Source organism: Molossus molossus, unplaced genomic scaffold, assembly GCF_014108415.1.
Source record: "Molossus molossus isolate mMolMol1 unplaced genomic scaffold, mMolMol1.p scaffold_m16_p_12, whole genome shotgun sequence".
NCBI lineage: Eukaryota > Metazoa > Chordata > Mammalia > Chiroptera > Molossidae > Molossus > Molossus molossus.
Genome location: NW_023425347.1, coordinates 67,836,523 through 67,861,696, shown reverse-complemented (window position 1 = coordinate 67,861,696; position 25,174 = coordinate 67,836,523). Strand labels below are relative to the sequence as shown.

The following is a 25,174-nucleotide window of genomic DNA, read 5'->3' as shown; positions in this document are numbered from 1 at the left end:
AGCAACAGACACTACTGAAACCGGAATTAAAAATTATTGACAGCATGCCCTGGCCGGTTTGGCTCAGCGAATAGAGCATTGGCCCACATACCAAAGAGTCGCAGCTTCAATTCCAGTCAAGGGCATGTACTTCAGTTGCAGTTTGGTCCCCGGCCCTGGTCAGGGTCGTGTAGAAGGCAACCAATCGATGTCTCTCTCATGTCCATGTTTCTCTCTTTCTTTCTCTCTCTCTCTCTCTCTCTCTCTCTCTCTCTCTCTCTCTCTCTCTCTCTCTCTGTCTCCCTTCCTCCCATTCAGGTGAGGATTTAAAAAAAAATTTTTTTTTGACAACAAATCTTTTAAATGTCTCAGAAATTTTAAATTTCAAGCTTGAGGTGTGGAGGATGGAAGTCCTATGAACTATCTAATCTACTGATTTTCATTCTGTTTTCCACCAAAGTGACAGGACACACTCATGCAGGCAATTCCTACCTAGAAGAGTGTGGTGCTGGGACCCAACTGAATGAATTAACTGCATTTGAAAAGAGACCACATTTTTTGGCATCCTTCAAAAACTACTTGGCATAATTATTAAACTTTTTTTTTTAACTTAAATTTAACTTGATTTCTGGATATAGTGGTATAATTACCCCATGATTACAGATTTACCTCAAACAAAAAACCTGTATTTTGAAAACTACATAATATTAATGAAAGAAATTGAAAAAGACACAAATAAATAGAAAAATATTCCATGCTCATGGGTTGGAAAAATTACTATTGTTAATATGTCCATACAACTCAAATCAATATACAGATTCACTGAAATTCCTATCAAAATTTGAATGGTCTTTCTCAAAGAAATAGAACAAAGAGTCCTAAAATTTGTATAGAACTGAAAAAAGATCCTGAATAGCTAAAATAATCTTGAGAGAGAAGAACAAAGCTGGAGGCATCACATACACTGATTTTAAACTATATTAAAAAGCTATAGTAATCAAAACAGTGTGTTATTAGTATAAAAACAGACACACAGATCATGAGTAGAATAGAAAGTCCAGAAATAAACCCACACATATGTGATCAATCTGTTTATGACAAAGGAGCCAAGAATATACAATGTGGAAAGGACGATCTCCTCAACAAATCATGTTGGGAAAACTGGATAGTCACATACAAAAGCATTAAACTGGACTACTATCTTACACCATATACAAAAATTAACTTGAAATAGATTAAAGACTTGAATGGGACATCTGAAACCATAAAACTCCTAGAAGAAAATATAGGCAGTAAACTCCCTGACATAGGTCTTGGTGATGACTTTTTTAATCTGACACCAAAAGCAATACCTTGATTTTCACTTCATTCCTGAAGGACATTTTCACTGAATACAGAATTTTGGGTTGACAGTTCTTTTCTAACAGCACTGGAATGCTGAAACAATTCCTTCTGCTTTCCATGGTTTCTGATGATAAATCTTCTATCATCCAAATTGTTTTTCTCTATCAGTAATGCATTTTTTTCCTGTGTTCCTTTGAAAATTGTTTTCTTTTTCTTTGGCTTTCAGGGTTTGACTATTATGTGGTTTGCCATAGTTTTACTTGGGTTTATCCTGTTTGAGGTTCACTTATTCTATGTGTTTATGTCTTTTCCAAATTTAGGGATTTTTCAGCCATTATATGTCTGAATTATTTCTCAGCCCCACCCTCTTTTTTCTCTTTTCTGGAATTCCAATGACACAAATATTAGATAATCTGGTATGTTCTCATATGTCCCTGATGCTCTGTTGGTTTTTTTTTTTTTTTTTTTTTTTACTATTTTTCATATGTTGTTCAGAATGGGTAATTCTTATGTTCTATATTCAGGTTCACTGATTCTTTCCTCTGTCTTCTCCATTCCATTGAGTCTATTCATTGTGTTTTTATTTCGTGGTTTTATAACTTCAAGTTCTAAAATTCTATGTCCTCTTTTTTGTGTCTCTTTATTGAAAATTTTTCATTTAAGAATGTCTTATTAGCTTGTTGAAATATTTTAATGATGGCTATTTTAGAATCCTTTTCAATTAATTCTACAAATTGTGTCATCTCAATATTGGTGTCTGTTGATTGTTTTTTATCTTTCAAATTGAGATTTCCCTTGTTCCTGCTATGACAAGTAGTTTTTTAATGTAATCTGGACTCTTTTTTTTTTTGTATTATCTTATAAGACTCTGGGTCTTATTTATTTAAGTCTTGTGTTTCAACAGTCCCCTGTTGACACTGTTCTGGAGGGGGAAAGGAGAGGTGTCACCTCATAACTACTAGCTATGGGTAGAAGTCCAGGTTCTCTACTTGTTCTCCACTGACATCTGGAAGGAGGGAATCCATGTTACTCCTGGGTGAGGGTGAAAGTTTAGGCTTCTCAGGTCCTGAGTCTCTAGGTAGTCTATTTCCTTTACTACCTATTTCAGAGTCTTCTTGTGTTTGTGTTATTATGTCAATGGTTTCAGTTGTACATTGTGGGAGATATAGGAAAATATGTCTACTACATCTTTCTGAAAACAGAATTTCAGCATCTCTGCTTTAATGGCCACAAGTCTTAGAGAGGTATGTCCACACTAAAAATTAAGGGAGCTACCATGACCTACCTATTAATCTCTGTGAAAGAGCTACTGCTCCCTTTTCATCAAAATACATTTGTGTTGGTCACTGACTGTACCAAGCCAGAGTAAAATATGTGATAGTGAAAACATTGTGCCTACCATTAAGATAAAATTTCATTTAAGTCAAGAAAACAAGTGATTTTCTTCTACCTTGGCCTCTGTCTCTAAAGAAGAAACAAACTATATATTTAAAAAAAAAAATAGAGCTTCTGAAATCAAGATTTCAAATATAATAATGTATTAATTTAAGAGTCAAGAGAATGTATTTCTTTGGTTAAAAAAATATACATAAGATTATAATGTTTATGGATTACTGACTCTTACCAGTTAATATATTAAAAAGTTTCAACTACTGTTGAAAAGCTTGGCATCTCACTTTTGATGTTTATTCAATTTGTCATTGTCATTGCCTATTCTTATCAGATTTTTCAATACTTTGAATTTTAGTCATTCATTCAATCATTCACCAAACCTATTACTTCATACCACAGCAAATAGCTAGGCACTAGGGCAAGGCCAGCTTCATCATGGGTGTATGACTCATGCAGTTGTACAGAGCTCTACATTCAGAAAGGCCCATGTTTCATTTTTGTTTTAGTGTTGCCATTTTGAAACTCTTAACATTTAACAAGGGACCCTAAATTTTCATTTTGCACTGGTATCCACAAATTATGAAGCTGGTCCAGACCTAGGGAGACAGAGAAAAAAAAGATGAAATTTATCCTCAAGCCTGGCCAGTGTGACTCAGTGGACTGAGTGTTGTCCCATAGACTGAGAGGTCCTGGTTCAATTCCCAGTCAGGGTACATGCCTGGGTTGCGGGCTCGATCCCCAGTAGGGAGCGTGCAGGAGGTAGCACATCAATGTTTCTCTTTCACATGGATGTTTCTCTCTCTCTCCCTCCCTTCCTCTCTCTCTAAAAAAAAAAAAAAAATCAATAAAAACATATTTAAAACAATTATTCTCAAGGACCTCATAGTCTTAGAGCAGAGATAGAAAATTTCACCATAATATGTTAAATGCTATGATTGAGAGAAAGAGAAAGGATGACTGAAGTACAGAGTGTGTAGCTAACACAGTCAAAGGTTTCAGAGAAAGAGTCCATCTAAAAATGTCTATGGTGAGTTCTAAAAGCTGAACCAGTCTTAGACTGATGTTCATTCTTTCTTTTCATTGATTTGCAGTCCTATTTAGTCTAGTAATTTACAATTTCACCTTTTTTTTTTTTTTTTTTTTTTTATCCTCACCCGAGGACATTTTTCCATTTTTTGTTCAGTCAGAGCAGGAGGGAGAGAGAGGAAGAGGGAGAGAGAGAAACATCGATGTGAAGGGACACATCGAGTGGCTGCCACCCACATGACCGACCAGGGCCGGGGACAAACTGCAACCGAGGTACGTGCCCTTAGCGGGAACCAAACCCGGGCCTCTCTGTACTGCAGGCCAACGCTCCAACCGCTGAGCCAAACGGCTAGGGCAATTTCACCTTCTTATCTATGTACAGGTATAACTCATTAGGTTCAAGGTCCCTATATGTATTTTGGATAAAAAGATAGAAAAGGAAGGGAGGGAGGGAGGGAGGGAGGGAGGGAGGGAGGGAGGGAGGGAGGGAGGGAGGGAGGAAGGAAGGAAGGAAGGAAGGAAGGAAGGAAGGAAGGAAGGAAGGAAGGAAGGAAGGAAGGAAGGAAGGAAGGAAGGAAGGGAGAAAGAAAGAAAAAGGAAAGGAAGAGGAAGGAAGGAAGGAAGGAAGGAAGGAAGGAAGGAAGGAAGGAAGGAAGGAAGGAAGGAAGGAAGGAAAAGAAAGGCACATACACTAGGTCTTGGGGTTCGGCACAAATTCAGGCAGAAAGGCATTGGCTAGAGAAGCAGATCAGCTTGGGAAAGAAATATGGTTACCCCCAAAAGACCTGAGTCTTGATGTCAGAAAGAAGTCATTACTAGGGTGTCACCATAGCAATAGCTAAACGCATTCATTTGATCAAATATCCATTTTTTAAAAGCAGACATCATATAAAGTATTGAAGAAATCAAGATAAAAATAGTAAGAAATAATAATAGTAATAATGATGATGATGATGATAGCTAAGTGTTTTTGGTGCCTATTATATCCTAGTATTGGCGCATTAAATCCTCACAATAAGCTCCATTCTATAGAAGTATAAATGAGAAACATCAAGTATTGGTTCCTAATATAAAATAGCTAAAATCCAGGAGGACCAGTGGCATACAAACTATCAATTATATATGTGGTAACCATGCTATGTTAGCATCAGCAATAAAAGCTATTAGGAGCACAGTCTGAAAGTCAGGTGAAGCTTCCCAGAAGACAAGAGATTTTATCTATATCTTAAAGGATTTGTTAGACAGGCAGATTGAGAATTAGAGGAAGGTCTTTCAGATAGAGAAGAGAGCATAAATTATAAATGAATCATCAAGAACCAACTGCAAGTTTCTAGTTTGGGTAATCAAGTAAATGGTGGTACAATGAAGTAAGAAAAGACTAAAAAAGGATACAGACTGAGAAAGTACAGACTTTTGTTCAGTACTGGTGTGGACGTTTTGGGGCAGGCAGCTGGAAAGATAGATCAGGATAAAAGATCCCAGTCATCAGCATTTAGTTTGTCACTCCACAGAATGCTGTAAGCAAGCTAGCTGAAATCCAAAGGTGACTACAAAAAATAAAAAATAATTTTAAAGTAGGTCTGGTTCCAAGAAGTTTGGGCCATTCCTGATTCATAAGGAAAAATAGTAAGTTATTTTCGCAGCTCATCTGGTTAGACTCCAAAGCTTTCTCCATACATTTAGCAAATCAAAGCCTATAAAAGTTTCAGTGCCTTTTCCTTGTGATTTTACTGCTTTTGTTCTGCCAAAGCAAGGCTTAGACTACCCATGAAACTTTGCATAAAATTTAAATATCAATCTCTCATTTCTTTGGCAGTAGATCAGCCAAACAACCCATAGCTTTAAGACTCATCCAGCCTAAGATGTTCTGTTTCTAGTAGCCAGAGTTTCATTTGCATAAAGATCTTTTTTACTTTCTACATCTGTGTTTTATTTATATTGCAACAGCAATATTTATAAGTTTATGTCACAATAAGTCTCCAGTCTAAATTTGGGTCTTTCTTAATTGTTCAGCAGTTAAAAACCACACACAAAGAATAAGAAAAAAAAATCCAGCATGAAATTCTTCAATGTGAAGCTCATATGAGCACTTTCCACATAAACAAGTAAACATGTTATATCACATCATATAATATTGATGCTAAAGCACAATGAATGGTGAAATATAACTACCCCACTCTACAATTAACTTTATAATCTTAATAAAAATGTAAGGATATGTTTTGCTTTAGATAAATTGGGACCATGATACAATTTGATATTTTTTACCACTTATTTCACTATTAAATTGATATTTTTTTTACCACTTATTTCACTATCATATCAGGTTCATAATACTTATTTGACTAAGATAAGTTTTTACTATTTAAGATTAGCTTTAAGGACCAGATCAAGTACAATATCTTCTCTTTGTCATCTCCCTCTACCTATCTATTCTTTGACCCTCTAGCTCAACTAAAGTGATACATTTTCATAACTTACCTGTATCTAGACTTATTATTTTAAACATTAGTTTATTATTTTAAACATTAGTTTACAGTGTTGTGTGTACTTGATTCATCCTCATTGCTAGAGTGTATACTCCACGAGTACAAAAATGGACTGCCTTATACAAATGCTTGGAATCACAGTGAATCACCAAAATGTTTGCTGAATAAATGAAACTACTGTCCTTAGCTATATTCCCATTTTTAAGGCATCCATTTAGTTATTTGTTTAGCCATTAAATAACATTGTAACAATGTTCTATGGTAGTTAGAGAATCATTTGAGCTTTACTTACCAGATTTAGATAGTGAATGTAACTACCCTAGAATCCAAAATAATATAGTTTAGTGATAAGGTTTACTGATTTATTATCCTTATAAAATTTACCACTAAACGCAATTAGTATTTTATATGATTATTTATCAGTTTATGCTGCAATCACTAAAATGTAAGCTCTTAGACGCATAGGGAAATCTTCTTTTGCCATTGAATATCTTCAGTACCTAGCACAGTGCCTGGCATATAACAAGTCTTAATTAGATTTAACAAACATTTTTCTAAATGTAAACCATATGCCAGGGCCTTTACTAAACAGTCATTATTTAATTTAAAATTAAATGTAATTATTTCATGATTTAAACAACAATGCTTTGAAGTAATACTACTAATACGCAAGACGAGACTCAGAGAGGTTAAGTAACTAGCTGACAGTCAACAAGTAAGCAGTTATTAAACTTGTATTTAAATTCCAGACTGTTAGATACTACTCTCCCTTACATGTTGCAACCTCCCAATATAAGCATTCATTACATACTCAGATAAATTCATAAAGAGAAAATAGCTCAGCTTCTTTGCTTCCACTTTTTCCCATTCTTTTGTAGTGGAATTCGATAATTAAGCACATTCACTCAATTGACCCCAAAAAAAGGTTTTTTACTGAATCAGTTAATACCAATGACACAGAACATGCAGGAGTAAGATAAATAACCTGAACAAAACATAGCTATTTATTCTAACATGTTTTTTAAACATGGTACAAGAAATATTGTTGGGTCATCAAACACTATACTTTATAGATTGTTTTACCTTTGAGAGAAAAGGGGAAAGAGAAAAAAGGGAAAGAAATGCTTCCATATTTGGTTGCCATTTATCCAGTGCATTTATAGACTAGTATTTTTACTTCATGACACAAATTTAATGATATAATATTTCCCAAAGTTGGAATTATATCAAAATCACTTTATTTTAGATACTACAAATTATAAATTATTTTTAAATTTTTATTTTATTTTTTTTTAAACCAAAATGTATTTATTTAATATATTCATCACAGGGGCTCAACCAGAGACTTAATTAAAAGAACAGACAGAACAAATATGACAGAACAGCTGAAGATACAGAGTCCTATACAGAAATCATGGCAAGAACAGACTATCTAAGGAAAAAATAAAAAGACAGCACAAGGAGAGAGACTAGATAGCCCAGGTCAGGGCTCTAGGCTGGATACCTGCTTTGTGAAGGTTTCTTGTAGGTACTTCTTAAAGGCCGTGGGGTTTTTCCACACCTCCACAGCATGTGTGTTCAATGGGCTATGGATGTTGGGTTCTCCTAGCAGGCTCTGGATGGAAAGCAGGATGGTCCTGACATTGTATAGGGCAGATAACCTGTCCTTTAGGATGTCCAGGCAAATGTTACCATGGGTGTCTACATTGGGGTGGTAGCAGGGCATAAGGAATTTCACCGTGGGCACATTGTATGCATAGCCACTGGGGAACTCTAAGGAGAGCTTATACCTCAGGTCTTCCTATACTCTGACAGCTGCTCCATGGATGGTCCCCACCCATTTGAAAAGGTTGTCTGATTCAGGGAAGGCAGAAATTCCTTTCTCGCCAGACATCATGAGAGTCATCAGCTCCTGCTATAACCTCCTTATCACTCACCTCTTGCCCAATAGGCCCTGGGTAGTGCCCCGACCAGACTTGGCTCCCTTAAGAACTGCAGTGACGCCCTGGCCGGTTTGGCTCAGCGGTTAGAGTGTCGGCCTGCGGTCCTGAGAGACCTGGGTTCGGTTCCCGCTAAGGGCATGTACCTCGGTTGCAGTTTGTCCCCGGCCCTGGTCGGTTGTGCAGGTGGCAGCCACTCGATGTGTTCCTTTCACATCGATGTTTCTCTCTCTCCCTCTTCCTCTCTCTCCCTCCCGCTCTGACTGAACAAAAAATGGAAAAAATGTCCTCCGGTGAGGATAAAAAAAAAAAAAAAGAACTGCAGTGACCTAGCTGGTATGGCTCAGTGGATTGAGCGTCCCCCCCAAGGGCTGAGAGGTCCTGATTGAGTTCCCGGTCGGGGCGCATGCCTGGGTTGCTGGCTCAATACCCAGTGGGAGGTGTGCAGGAGGCAGCTGATCAATGTTTCTCTCTCACATGGTTCTATCTCTCCAGAAAAATCAATAAAAAACATATTGGGGGAAAAAAAAAAAGAGCTGCAGCAACACTGGTGGTGGCTGGGTCCTGATTCTGGGAGACCATCTGGGCAGCCCTGGCAGAGGCGCTGGCAGGGACAAAGGAACTCGGAGAACAGGACTGTAACTGCAGGGATGCCTGTCCATCTGTGTTTTCTAAATTTTTATTTTAATCATCTCTTTCTACTGATACATGATAGGGTATCAACTCCAAATGTAATTCTTCTAAGCTCTTATAATATAATTCAATAGAACAACAGAATCAATGAGACAAATATAATCTTGGTATAAAATTGCATTTAATATACTAATTTTTTTAAGTAAAAGTTGTTTGTCAAAAGTCTATATATGGGACATTATGAGACAGACACCAGCATGACTCTCAAGATATCTGCATTGTGAGAGACACAAATTAGAAAAGTAAAGGAAGCTATATTTAAAATGAAAATCAGAGCAGACAATAGTCTGCTAAGGGGCAAAAGAACTAGCATGGAAATCAACAGGTCTGGGATATAAGCTCAGTTCTGCTATAAACTAGATGTGAGACTTTGAGTGACTCATTTCATCATTCTGAACCTCAGGTTTTTTAATATAAAAGAAAACATATAAAGTATGGAAGATGAAGAATGTAAAGGCATTCTAGAAACATGGATATGAAGGCTAAAAGGCAGAAAGAACACATTGTAGTAGGAAAATGTTAAGTTGTCATAGATGGCTGGACTTCTATCAGCTAGTTACATACCTTCAGTGAGTCTCAGTTTTCTTACCTAATAATAATACTTACGCCCTGACTGGTTTGAATCGGCGGTTAGAGTGTTGGCCTTCGGACCAGAGAGACCAGGGTTTGGTTCCCGCTAAGGGCACGTACCTCGGTGCAGTTTGTCCCCAGCACAGTTGGGGTCGTGTGGGTGGCAACCACTCGATGTGTCTTTTTCACATCGATGTTTTTCTCTCTCTCTCTCTCTTCCTCTCTCACTCCTACTCTATCCGAAGATAAATGCAAAAATGTCCTCAGGTGAGGATATAAAATAATAATAATAATAATAATAATACTTACTTCATAACTTTCCTGTATAGATTAAAGTAATTAAATATACAAGATATAATTAAGTCCCTTTTACAGCTATAATATTTTTAGTTAAAGAGAATAATTATGTTAATATAAGAATATAATTTTCAGATAATAGTAAAAGTACAGGCCTTGAATATGAGAAAATGACATTACTTACAACTCTGAAATTGTGTGACTCTACACTATGCTTAAAAAGCTGCAGGGGCATCTGATAAAATTCAACATCCATTCATTCTAAAAACTTTTAGCAAATTAGGAGGGGAAGAGAGTGTCTTCAGTTTAATAAAGAATATATATATGGAGAGAGAGAGAGAGAATTAATATCATACTTTGTGGTGAAAGAAACAAGGCAAGCAAGTCCACTGTCATTACTATTATTCAACACTGTACAAGAGGCAAAACTGACGGAATACGACAAGAAAAAAAACCAAAACATTATCACTATCCCTTGATGACATAATTTCCTATATAGAAAATCCCAAATCGACAAAAAGCAGCTAGAGGTAATAAGTGAGTTTAGCAAGGATGAAAAATATATTGTCATTGTCATATTACTATATACCAGCAATGAACAGTTAACGATCAAATATTTTTAAATAATTTCATTTACAATCTAACAAAATAGATGTGAGATGTTTGTTGAAAAAAAAAAAACCTTAAAAAACTAAACATAAAAGTGATAAAAGTAATCAAACAAGACATATAAATAGAGAGATACATAATGTTTATGAATCGAAAAAACAATATCCTTAAGATGTCAATATGTTAAATTCTCCTAAACATCTAAAGATTCAAAACAATTCCAATCTAAATCCCAGCAGGATATTTTTGTAGAAATAAAAAAGCTTCTTTTAATTTACATGGAGAGGCAAAGGAGCTAGAATAACCAAAATAGTTTTTTAAAGGGGTAACAAGTTGAAAGAGTTATACTATCTGATTTCAAGACTTACTATAAAACTCTAGAGATCACAATGATGTGGCAGTGGAGAAAGAATGACCATATAGTTCAGTGGAACAGAATAGAGTCTAGAAACACATCCATACATATATGGTCAATTGATTTTAAACAAAAATGCAAAAATAACTCAATAGAAAGAGGGTATTCATTTCAAAACATGGTAATAAAATAATTAGACATCCATATGTAAAAAAAAAAAAAAATAGACTGGGGAGGCGGAAAATGGCAGCGGAGTGAATGGACGCTACACAGACCATCTCCCAGGACCAAACTGGAATTACAACGAAAATAAAGACAAATCATCAGGAAAAGGGAACTGAAAAGCAGCTTGGAGGACCACGTAACCAGGGACACTGACTTAATCCTGGTAGGCTTGCGAAGATGCGAGAGGGGGCCGGGAGCCCACGGCCCGCAACAAACTGGGCTGGGACCTTCCGCGGCCTCCGCTGGGACCTTCCACGGCCTCCGCTGGGACCTGCGACCTCAACTGGGATCTGCGGCAGCCTTGGCTGGGACCTGCAGCAGCCTCAGCTGGGAGCTGCGGCCTTGGCTGAGACTTGCAGCCTTAGCTGGGACCTGCAGCGCCCTAGGCTGGGACCTGCAGCGCCCTCAGCAGGGAGCTGGGCCCTCAGCTGGGAGCTGCAGCCTTGGCTGGGACCTGCAGCTTACTGGGCTGGAAGCTGCACCCTCAGCTGGGAGCAGCACCGTCGGCTGGGAGCTACAAGGGCCTCAGCCTCTACCTGGAGCGACGGCCTTAGCTGGAAGCGGCACCCTTAGCTGGGAGCCGCACCCACAGGTTACACTCCCAAGCAGCTACACAGCGCAGAGCCAGGACAGAGGCTAAAATAGTAGCAGCCACTCACCTTGGGCTCCGGCAGAGAAAGGGCAGACTGGACTGGAACTGTGTGGGAACACTCTGGATTTGGAGGGTGCTCAGAGCTTTTGCTGAGTTGTAGCCACGCAGGACTGTGGTCACCATACTCCTTCCCAGGGCCCTGGTTAGAGGCAGTGGTCCCTCCCTCAGAGATTCAACCCCACCCGGTGCCCATTGAAATGCTAATTGAGGCCCATTACCAACCAGCATCTGCCCCACCCTGGAGAAATCCTCTTACACTGAGCACCTGAGGGAGTTTTTCAGGCAACTCAGAAACCAAGGTTCTTCAGGTGACCTCTACTAATAGCCTCCAGGCAAAAAAGCTAGAGGATAACTACCATTCTTTGGGCTAGCAACTCTAACCAGGAAAGTAAGACTTGACAGTGGTGTTTAAAGTGGGTCCTCCCTGCCTCATCCAAATGCAAGAGAGGGAGCCACAAACAGCAGAACACCAACACCCACAGGGAAAATTTGGAAGGCTCCAAAGCCCACTGTGATAGACAAAATGGTGAAAAACAGAAACAAAAGCCAAATGAAAGAACAAGACACTTCAACCGAAGATGAGATAAACGAGGTGCAGTTAAGCAAGTTAACAGAACTAGAATTCAGAGCCATGACCTTGAGGAAGCTCAACAGCATGTGTAAGAATATGAGCACCATGAGTAAAGACATAGAAATTAAAAACCAACAGGAAGAAATGAAGAATGACATCTCAGAAATAAAGAAAACATTGAAAACTCTAAATAGAAGAGTAGAGGAAGCTGAGGACTAGATCAGTGAATTAGAAGATAGGGTAGAAAAAATCAACCAATCAGAAAACCAAAAGGAAAAATAATTAAAAAACAGGAAAAACAGCTTAAGAGAACTGTGGGACAACTGGAAACATAATAACATTCGCATCATAGGAGTCCCCGAAGAAGAAGAAAATGAGCAATGGTTAGAGAATATATTTGAAGAAATAGTGACAGAAAAATTCCCTAATTTGGTGAAGGAAGAAGGCATTGAAGTTCAAGAAGCACAAAGAGACCCAAGTAAGAAGAACCCAAACAGGCTCACACCAAGACACATAATAATCAAAGTGCCAACAATTCAAGACAAAGAGAGAATCCTAAATGCAGCAAGAGATAAGCAACAGGTTACCTACAAAGGAAACCACATAAGGCTCTCAGCTGACTTCTCAACAGAAACACTACAGGCCAGAAGGGAATGGCATGAGGTAATCAAGGCATTAAAAACAAGGATCTGAATCCAAGACTACTCTATCCAGCAAGGCTGTCATTCAAAATAAACGGTCAAATAAAGAGCTTCCCAGACAAAAAAGGCTAAGGGAACACATTAGCACCAAACCAGCACTGCAAGAAATGCTAAAAGGACTGCTGTAATTAGCAGGAGAAATTGGAAGAAAAATATAACCACACTAAAGAAAAATGGCAATAAATAAGTACATATTAATAATCACCTTAAATGTAAATGGATTGAATGTTCCCATAAAAAGACACAGAGTAGCTGACTGGATAAGAAAGCATGACTCATCTATATGTTGTTTACAAAAGACCCACCTCACAACAAAAGACTCACATAGCTTGAAAATGAAGGGATGGGAAAAAATCTTTCAAGCAAACGGAAAGAAAAAAAAAGGTGGAGAAGCAATACTCATATCTGATAAAATAGATTTCAAAATGAAGGCTATAACTAGAGACAAAGAAGGCCACTACATAATATTGAAAGAATCTATCCAACAGGATGATATAACCTTGATAAACATATATGCACCCAATATAGGAGCATAAAAATATGTTTAAAATCTTCTGGAGGACTTCATAAAAGAAATTGATAGCAATACAATCATAGCAGGGGACTTCAACACCCCGCTGACATCACTGGATAGATCCCCTAAACAAGAAATTAGCAAGGAAACAGAGGCTTTAAATGAAGCACTAGACCAAATGGATTTAATAGATATCTACAGAAAATTACACCCAAAAATTACAGAATTCACATTCGTCTCAAGTGCACATGGGACCTTCTCAAAGATAGACCACATGTTAGGCCACAAACTAAGTCTCTACAAGTTCAGGAAGATTGAAATCATATCAAGCATAATCTCAGATCACAATGGCATTAAACTAGAAATCAACTGCAACAAGAACATGCAAAGACATTTGAACACATGGAAGCTAAATAGCATGTTATTAAACAATGAATGGGTTACCAAGGAGATCCAGGAAAAAATTGAAAACTTCCTGGAAACCAATGAAAATAAAGACACAACAACACAAAATCTATGGGATGCAGCAAAAGCAGTTCTGAGAGGGAAGTTCATAGCACTACAGACCTATCACACAAAAAAAAAACAAAAAAAAAAAACAAGAAAAATCTCTAATAGACTATTTAACCTCAAATCTTAAAGAACTAGAGAGCAAACAAAAAGAACACCACAGAGCAAGTAGTAGGAAGGAAATAGTAAAGATCAGAGCAGAAATAAATGACACAGAGTCCACAAAACCAATTCAAATGATCAATGAAACAAAGAGCTGGTTTTTCGAAAAGATAAACAAGATTGATGAACCCTTAACTAGACTCACAAAGAAACAAAGAGAGAGAACCTAAATACACAAAATCACAAATGAAAGAGGAGAAGTAACAACTGACACCACAGAAATACAAAAGATCATTAACAACTACTATGAACAATTATATGGCAACAAATTCCACAATCTAAGCAAAATGAAAAAATTTCTAGAAACACAAATTCCCAAAACTGCATCAAAAAGAGATAGAAAACTTGAACAGACCAATAACAACAAAGGAAATTGAAGATGTAATCAAGACTCTCCCAGCAAACAAAAGTCCAGGCAAGTATGGCTTCACAGGGGAGTTTTACTGAACATTCAAAGAAGAACTAACACCCATTCTCCTCAAACTATTTCAAAAAATTCAAGAAGGAAGACTTCCAAACTTGTTTTATGAAACCAGCATTATTCTAATTCCAAAACCAGAAAAAGACACTACAAAGAAAGATAACTACAGGCCAATATCCCTGATGAACATAGATGCCAAAATCCTGAAAAAATACTAGCAAATAGAATCCAGCAATACACCAAAAAAATTATTCACAATGACCAAGTGGGATTCATCCCAAGGATGCAATGCTGGTACAATATTTGCAAATCAATAAATGTGATACACCTCATAAATAAAATGAAGAATAAAAACCACATGATTATATCAATAGATGCCAATAAAGCCTTCGACAAAATCCGGCATCCATTTCTGATAAAAATGCTCAGCAATGTGGGAATAGAGGGATCATATCTAGACATAATAAAGGCCATATATGAAAGACCTAGAGCCAACATCATACTCAATGGGCAAAAACTAAAAGCATTTCCCTTAAACAAGAACAAGGCAAGGATGCCCACTTTCGCCACTCTTATTTAACATAGTACTGAAAGTCTTAGCCACAACAATCAGACAGGAAGAAAAAATAAAAGGGATCCAAATTGGAAAGGAGGAAGTGAAACTGTCATTACTCGCAGATGACATGATACTATATGTAGAAAACCCCAAAGACTCCATCAAAAATTTACTAAACTTAAGATATGAATTTGGAAAAGTAGCAGGATACAAAATTAACGTCAAAAAATCAATGGCATTCTTATACACCAATGATGAAGTCACAGAAAGAGAAACTAAGAAAACAATCCCATTTACCATTGCGGCAAAAAAATTAAGATACCTAGGAATAAACTTAAGCAAAGAAATAAAGGACCTATTCACAGAAAACTATAGGTCATCGAAAAAAGAAATAGAGGTACATATAAAAGAAGCGAAAGCACATACCCTGTTCATGGATTGGAAGAATTAACATCATTAAAATGTCCATATTACCCAAAGCGATCTATAGATTCAATGCAATCCCCATCAAAATACCAACGACACACTTCAAAGAATTAGAACAAATGCTTCAAAAGTTCATATGAAACCAAAAAAGACCTCGAATAGCCCCAGCAATCCTGAAAACGAAGAACAAAGTTGGAGGGATCACATTACCAGATTTCAGGTTATACTACAAAGCCACTGTAATCAAAACAGCCTGGTACTGCCACAAGAACAAGCATATGGACCAGTGGAACAGAAGAGAGAACCCAGAAATGGACCCAAGGCAATATGCTCAATTAATATTTGACAAAGGTGGCAAGAGCATACAGTGGAGTAAGGACAGCCTCTTTAATAAATGGTGTTGGGAAAATTGGACAGCTACATGCAAAAAAATGAAACTAGACCATCAACTTGCATCCTACACAAGACTAAACTCAAAATGGATAAAAGACTTAAATGTGACTCATAAATCCATAAAAATCCTAGAAGAAACTGTAGGCAACAAAATTTCAGACATTATACACAGCAGAATTTTCATTGATACATCACCTAAGGCAATAGAAACAAAGGAGAAAATGAACACATGAGACTACATCAAACTCAAAATCTTCCTCACAATGAGAAATACAATCATCAAAATGGAAAGGCTACCCACTGTATGGGAGAGCATAATTGCCAATGATATATTGGATAAGGGGTTAATTTCCAATATATAGAGAGTGCTCATACAACTCAACAAAAGGAAGACAAAGAAACCAATTAAAAAATGGGCAGAGGTACTAAATAGACACCTCTCCAAACAGGACATACAAATGGCTAAGAGACATATGAAGAAATGATCAACATCACTAATCATCAGAGAGATGCTAATTAAAACAACAATGGGATATCACCTCACACCTGTCAGAATGGCTGCCATCAACAAATCATCAAACAAGTGTTGGCGAGGGTGTGGAGAAAAGGGGACTCTAGTACACTGCTGGTGGGGGTGCAGCCACTATGGAAAACAATATGGTGTTACCTCCAAAAATTAAAAATTGAACTTCCATTTGACCCAGTGATCCCACTTCTAGGAATATACCCTAAAAAGCCTGAAACACCAATCAGAAAGAATATATGTACCCCCATGTTTGTAGCAGCACTGTTTACAATGGCTAAGATCCGGAAATAGCCCAAGTGTCCATCAGTAGACGAATGGATAAAAAAGCTGTGGTACATATACACAATGGAATACTATGCAGCTATAAGAAAGAAAGATCTCTTATCCTTTGAGACTACATGGACGGACCTGGAAAGTATTATCCTAAGCAAAACAAGCCTAACAGAGAAAGACAAGTATCATATGATCTCACTTATTTGTGGAATATAATGAACATAACAGCCTGAGGAATGGGATAGTCCCAGAGATGTGGAAGTGGGGTACAGACTGACAATCCCCAAACGGGGGTGGGGGGGTGGGGGAGAGATAAACCACAGAACTTATATGCATGTATGCATGAACAATGGACATGGACAACAAAGCTGGGGACAGGGCAGGGAGGGAGTGGAAGGGGGAAATCAGTGGGAGAAAAAGGAGAAACATCTGTAACAAAAATAAATTAATTAATTTTTAAAAAATAAACTACAAACAACCCCCCAAAAAGCCTTAATTCATAGTTCACACCATATAAATATAAATTAAAATAAACCATACACATAAATGTAAAACACAAAAACATAAAACTTTTAGAAGAAAACATAGGAGAAATTTTTGTAACCTTGAATTAGACAAAGATTTCTTAAAATTAACATCAAAATCTTGATCCATTAAAAAATTTTTTTGATAAATTGGACTTTGCAAGAATTATTAACTTATTCTGTGAAAGATGCTCTTAAAGATATAAAATCAATTGATTCTGGAAGAGAACTATTTGAAAAACACATCATAAATGACATATCCAGAATATATAAGAAACTCTTAAAACTTAGTGATAATAAAACAACCTTATTTAAAACACAAACAAAAATTCTGAACAGATACTTCAAATAGAAAACATCTATGAATAAATAAATACATAAATAAATAAATAAGTAAATTAATAAATAAGATTGGTCAAAGAGGGGGAAATAATATATACAGATGGCAAATAAGCACATGAAAAGATTTTTAAAGTCATTAGGAAAATGCAAATTAAAATCACAATGAGATACAATGGCACATCTATTAGAATGGCTAAGAATAAAAAATATTGATAAGCCTTGGCCAGTTTGGCTCAGCAGTTAGAGCATTGGTCTGCAGACCAGAGTTGCAGGTTCAATTCCCAGTCAAGGGCATGTACCTTGGTTGCAGATTCGATCCCTGACCCCTGTTGGGGTTGTGCTGGAGGCAACCAATCCATGTGTTTCTCTCTCACTCTCTCTCCCTTCCTCCCTCCCACTCTACCTAAAAAGCAACAGAAAAATATCCTCGAGTGAGGATAAAAAAAATATTCATAATATTAAGTGCTGACAAGGATATTGCAGTAACTAGGGCTCTCATACATTGCTGATGGAAATGCAAATTAATACAGTCACATTGAAAAACAGTTTGACAGTGAATTATAAAGTTAAACATACACTTAAAGCATAAGACCAAGCAATCCTGCTCCCAAGTATTTGTCCAAGTGAAGTGATAACTTATATTCACAAAAACAAAACAAGTACAAGAATATGCCACTTATTTCACAGTTGCTAAAAACTGGAAATATCTGTAAGACCCTTACCTGAATAAACAAACTGTGGTAGCATTTGCCACTTTCTAGGAATATTTTATATTTGTACTTGCTCCTATTTATTGTCTTTCTTCTCCTAATAGATCATAAGCTTCCTCAGAACAGAACAACCTTGTTTTTCTTATTTTATGGTGAATCCTGAGTACTCAGAAGAGTACCTGGCATATCATAGGTATACAATAAATATTGTTGAATATTATAAGAAAAATAACTTTTTGAAGACTTTCTATGTGTCAGGTAAAATGTCAATAGTTTTATATATATTATATCAGTTTAGGCAAGTGAGACATAGGACGCATAAAAAATATTGCCCGAGGAGACAAACTGATATAATATATACAGTAAATAGTTGAAGAAGAATATGAACCCTGGCAACTAACTTCAAACTGTGAGCTTAATCCAAATGAGGAAATGTTGGAGGGCATTACAGGAAAGAGAAAAATGCAGGGACCTGTGAAATAACATGGTCTCTGCAGGAAACTATAAGAAGGCCAATAAGTATGTATGCCAAGGTAGACAAAACAGGCCCAGATCATGAAGAATACCATATGCCAAGTTAAGAAGCCTGAACTTTACTCTAAAGGCCAATAGGGAGCTATCTAAGGGGGTTAGCAGTGGAATGGAGAAGTCAAATTTGCAGTTTACATAGGAGAACACTCTAGCTCCAGTGTGAATAACGGAATTAAACAGCACAAGACTCTGGACAAAACTATATGTTGAAAGACAACTGCTATAGCCCTACAGGTATGGCTCAGTGGATTGAGTGTTGTCCCATGGACTGAGAAACCCCAGTTCAATTCCTGGTCAGGGCGCATACCCAAGTTGTGGGCTTGGTCCCCAGTAGGGGGCATGCAGGAGGCAGCTGATTGATGCTTCTTACATCAATGTTTCTATCTCTAAAAAATCAGTAAGAACATTAAAAGGAAAGAAAGAGCCCTGGCTGGTTTGGCTCAGCAGTTGGAGCATCGGCCTGCGGACCAGACAGTCCCAGGTTCGGTTCCTGCTAGGGGCACATACCAAAAAAAGAAAAGAAAAGAAAGACACTGCTATAGTCTAAGAAACATAAAATAATAGATTGAACTTGAATGATTGTAGCAGAGAAAGAAAGACACATAAATACAGGAAATTATTTTAGAAGTGGTAAAATATTTTAGATATAGATCTACAAAGGAGGAGTCCAAGATAAGTCCCATGTTTCCAGTTTGAATGATTGCATAAAAAGTAGAAACATTTACTGGAATATGGAGTAGACAGAAGAGGCTGATTTAAAAGGCTAGATAAAGAGCTCATGAGTCTGAGATACCAATGGTGCATTTAGTGATGACGTCCAAAAGGCAGTTAAATCCAGGAGTTTCCTCCTCAGGAGAGATTTTCAAGTATAGATAGAATTGGGAATACAAAAGGAGATGTAAGATGTAATGATATCAGATGAAATCATGGTGAGTATTAATGTTTAAGGAGTTTGTATAAGAACAGAAGCCCATGAAGGAAAATTAGAAGAAATAAGCAAGAGATACAAGGAGAATCAAAGAGCCCTGGCCGGTTTGGCTCAGCAGTTGGAGCATTGGCTTGCAGACCAGAGAGTCCTGGGTTCAGTTCCCACTAGGGACACATAGCAAAAAAAATAAAATAATAATAATAATAAAATTTTAAAAAATAATAATAAAAAAAAGAGGAGAATCAAAGAGAGGTATATCAGAAAGCCAAAGTAAGAGAATTTCTAACAGGGAAATTTCAACAGTATCAAATGCAAAATAAATTAATATAATGGGTATATGTCCATTGGACTTAGCAATATGAAAATTATTAATGTTTATTACAATAGTGAAATGCCTATTTAAAACATACTACAAAGTACAAAGTAAAATGCCAGCTAAGTTTATATTTGAATGCTGTCACTTTAAAGTATGATAATAGTATCTGGTATCACTAATATAATGAACAAATATACTATCATAAACACACAAATGCATTGCTATATATGTATATCATGATTATGAATACTGTATTCAAACAAATAATTCCAGGTATAGTTCTTAGACTTACTATTAATTCCCAGACACTCAAATTTACCTCTGTAAAAGATTTCAAGTGGAAACAACAGAAACAAACTTAAAAGAATGAAAATGTGTTCATGTTGGCAGAATTTACAATAATATAGTTGATCTGCAAATTCTTTTAGCTTTCCATACATTCTATATATTTAATACTACTCTATCTTATGAATTTTTCCTTGAACAAAGAATTTCTGGTTCCATGAATCAGAAATATAGCTAACTTATGGTATATTTTACAAATATAGCTAACTTATGGTATATGGTATGGTAAAGTAAATAAATGTGCCATTAACCTTAAAAAAGGTTACTTTAATAATAAAAATATTTCAACAATAAAGATAAATTAAAATAAATACATAAAATAAAATAAAAATATGTACATGTGTTGCAGACACTGTTTAGGTATTTTGTAAACATCTGTTATCAATCTTCAAAACAATACCTGAAGGCAGGTAGTATTAAACCAAATTTAAAGATGGATCACTAAAGTTCAACGGGGTTATGTAACTTATCCAAGGACACAAAACTAACAAGTAACAAAAGGAAAATCTTGATGCCACTACACTAATTTGATGACTACCCTTGAAAAATTAGAAGCAAGAGATGTTTTATATGTGGCAGTATCCTAAAGAGTGATTTCTCTTCTCTTTTCGTTTTTTTTAAAAATTATTTTTATTAATTTGTTTTTGTTACAGATGTTTCTCCTTTTTCTCTCCTCCCCATCCCCCGCCCCTTCCCCAGCTTTGTTGTCTATGTCCAATGGTTATGCATACATGCATGTAAGTTCTGGGGTTTATCTCTTCCCCCACAACATCCCCTTTACTGGAGTTTGTCAGTCTGTACCCTACCTCTATGTCTCTGGGTCAATTTTGTTCATCAGTTTGTTTAGTTCATTATATTCCACAAATAGTGAGATCATGTGATATTTGTCTTTCTCTGCTTGGTTTGTTTCCCTTAGCCTAATACTCTCTAGGTCCCTCCATGTCATCTCAAATGGTAAGAGATCTTTCTTTCTTTCAGCTGCACAGATTCCATTGTGTACATGTACGACAGCTTTTTTATCCACTCATCTACTGATGGACACTTGTGTTGTTTCCAGATCTTAGCTATTATAAATAGTGCTTCTATGAACATGGGGGTACATATATTCTTTCTGATTGGTGTTTCAGGCTTCTTAGGGTATATTCCTAGAAGTGGGATCACTGGGTCAAATGGCAGTTCAATTTTTAACTTTTTTTTTTTTTTATCACAAACACAGTCCCCCACTACCACAAATTATGCAGTCGAGTTTCCCACATTTGGGGAAATCGCAGAGGTCAGCACTTCTGGAGAGCAATGGATAAGCCTCGCCCTGGGAAAACCACCTTCATGATCATTGTATCTCCCCTGCCAGGTAAGTATATCAATTTTTAACTTTTTGAGGTAATACCATAGTGTTTTCCATAGTGGCTGCACCAGTCTGCATTCCCACCAGCAGTGTACTAGAGTCCCCTTTTCTCCACACCTTCACCAACACTTACTTGATGATTTGTTGATGGCGGCCATTCTGACAGGTGTGAAGTAACATCTCATAGTTGTTTTAATTTGCATCTCTATGATGATTAGTGACATTGAAAATTTTTTCATATGTCTCTTGGCCATTTGTATGTCCTGTTTGAAGGAGTGTCTATTTAGCTCCTCTGCCCATTTGTTAATTGGGTTCTTTGTCTTCCTTTTGTTGAGTTGTATGAGTACTCTATATATTTTGGAAATTAATCCCTTATCTGATGCATAATTGGCAATTATGGCCTCCCATATGGTGGGTTCCTTTTCCATTTTGATGATTGTTTCTTATGCTGTGCAGAAGCTTTTTAGTTTGATGTAGTCCCATGTATTCATTTTTTCCTTTGTTTCTCTTGCCTTAAGTGTGGTATCAGTGAAAATTCTGCTGCATGTAATATCTGAAATTTTGCTGCCTACATTTTCTTCTAGGATTTTTATGGATTTATGAGTTACATTTAAGTCTTTTATCTATTTTGAGTTTACTCTTATGTATGGTGTAAGTTGGTGGTCCAGCTTCATTTTTTTTTTTTTTTTTTTGCAAGTAGCTGTCCAATTTTCCCAACACCATTTGTTGAAGAGACTGTCTTGACTTCACTGTATGCTCTTGCCACCTTTGTCAAATATTAATTGAGCATATTGTCTTGGGTCAATTTCTGGGTTCTCTGTTCTGTTCCAATGATCTATTTGTCTATTCTTGTGCCAATACCAGGCTGTTTTGATTACAGTGGCTTTGTATTATAACCTGATATCTGGTAATGTGATCCCTCCTACTTTGTTTTGTTGTTATTCTTTTTTTTCAAGATTTCTGTGGCTATTCGGGGTCTTTTTTGGCTTCATATAAACTTTTGGAGTGATTGTTCTAGTTCTGTTACATATGTTGTTGGTATTTTGATAGGGACTGCATTGAATCTATAGATTGCTTTGTGTAGTATGTACATTTTAATGATGTTAATTCTTCCGATCCATGAACAAGGTATGTGCTTCCATTTTTTTATATCTTCCTCAATTTCTTTTTTCAATTTCCTGCAGTTTCCTGTGAGGAGGTCCTTTACTTCTTTGGTTAAGTTTATTCCTAGGTATCTTAATTGGTTCGCTGTGATGGGAAATGATATTGTTTTTTTAGTTTCTCTGTGAGTTTATCATTAGTGTATAAGAATGCTGTCAATTTCTTGACATTAATTTTGTATCCTGCTACTTTGCCAAATTCATTTATTAGCTTCAGTAGAGTTTTGACGGAGTCTTTAGGGTTTTCAAAGTACAATATCATGTCATCTGCAAATAGTGAGGGTTTCACTTCCTCCTTTCCAATTTGGATCCCTTTTATTTTTTCTTCATGTCTATTTGTTGTGGCTAGGGCTGCCAGTAATATGTTGAATAAGAGTGGCAAAAGCAGGCATCCCTGTCTTGTTCCCATTCTTAAAATGAATGCTTTTAGTTTTTGCCCACTGAGTATGATGTTGGCGGTAGGTTTTTCATATTTGGCTTTTATTATGTTGAGATATTATCCCTCTATTCCCACATTGCTGAGCATTTTTATCAGATATGGGTGCTGGATTTTGTTGAATGTTTTTTCAGCATCTATTGATATGATCATATGGTTTTTATCTTTCATTATCTTTTTTTTAAGATTGGAATATAAATATATATATATATATATATATATATATATATATATGTTTTTTGTGGGGTTTTTTTTGTTACAGATGTTTCTCCTTTTTTACCCCATTGGCACCCCCATCCCCATCCCCCCGCCCGCTCCGTCCCCAGCTTTGTTGTCCATGTCCATTGGTTATGCATACATGCATATAAGTTCTGTGGTTTATCTCTTCCCACCCCCCCAACCCCCTCTTATGACGGATGTCAGTCTGTGCCCTACTTCCATGTTTCTGAGTCTACTGTATTCCTCAGACTATTATGTTCATTATATTCCGTATATAAGTGAGATCATGTGGTATCTGTCTTTTTCTGCTTGTGTCCATCAGTACACAAATGGATAAAAAAGCAGTGGTACATATATACAATGGAGTATTATGCAGCTGTAAGAAACAAAGATCTCTTATCCTTTGAGACTATATGGAGAGACCTGCAAAGTATTATCTTTCATTTTCTTTATGTGGTGTATCACATTTATTGATTTGTAAATATTGTACCATCCTTGCATCCCGGGGATGAATCCCACTTGGTCATGATGAATAATTTTTTTTGATGTATTGCTGGATCCAATTTCCTAATAATTTGTTAAGGATTTTGGCATCTGTGTTCATCAAGGACATTGGTCTGTAGTTTTCTTTCTTGTAGTGTCTGTATCCGGTTTTGGAATTAGGATTATGCTGGCCTTATAAAATGAGTTTGGAAGTGTTCCTTCTTCTTAGATTTTCTGGAATAGTTTGAGGAGAATGGGTATTAGATCTTCTTTGAATGTTTGGTAAAACTCCCACGTGAAGCCATCTGGGCCTGGGCTTTTGTTTACTGGGAAATTCTTAGTTACATCTTCAATTTCCTTTGCTGTTATAATCTGTTCAAGTTTTCTCTCTCTTCCTGGTTCAGTTTTTGGAGGCTGTGTATTTCTAGAAATGTGTTCATATCTCCTAAATTGTCCAATTTGTTGGTGTATAATTGTTTATAGTATGTTTCATGATCCTTGGTATTTCTGTGGTGTCAGTTGTTATTTCTCCTCTTTTGTTTCTGATTTTGTTTATATGATTTCTCTCTTTTTGTTTCTTGGTAAGTCTAGGTAAAGGTCCATCGATCTTGTTTATCTTTTTAAAGAACCAGCTTTTGTTTCATTGATCTTTTGAATTGGTTTTTTTTTTTTTATCTTTATGACATTTATTTCTGCTCTGACCTGTACTATTTCCTTCCTCTTACTAGCTCTGGGTTTTCTTTTTGTTTACTTTCTAGTTCTTTAAGTTGTAGGGTTAGATAGTCAATTAGGAATTTTTCTTGATTCTTGAGGTAGGCCTGTAGTGCTATGAACTTCCCCCTCAGGACTGCTTTCACTGTGTCCCATTGATTTCGTGTTATTGTGTTTGTTTTCATTGGTTTCTAGAAATTTTTTAATTTCTTCCTTGATCTTGTTAGTAACCCATTTATCATTTAATAACATGCTATTTAGCCTCCAAGTGTTTGAATGTTTTTGTGTGTTTTACTGTGATTGAGTTCTAGTTTCATGCCACTGTGATCTGAGAAGATGCATGATATGATTTCAATCTTGAATTTGTAGAGACTTGCTTTGTGTTCTAACATGTGGTCTATCTTTGGTAATGTCCCATGTGCACTTGATAATGTATATTCTGCAGCTTTGGGGTGAAATGTTCTGTAAATATCAACGAAGTCCAACTAATGTAGTTCATC

The 25,174-nt window shown here is 36.5% G+C and overlaps 1 protein-coding gene and 2 pseudogenes across 2 annotated transcripts in view; all 3 read right to left on the bottom strand.

Moving 5' to 3' along the window:
- Positions 1-25,174, bottom strand: part of AGBL4 (ATP/GTP binding protein like 4) — a 1,033,620-nt gene that overhangs the window by 894,964 nt on the left and 113,482 nt on the right. The window lies entirely within an intron of this gene.
- Positions 7,714-8,136, bottom strand: LOC118626963 (annotated as a pseudogene).
- Positions 21,526-21,679, bottom strand: LOC118627436 (annotated as a pseudogene).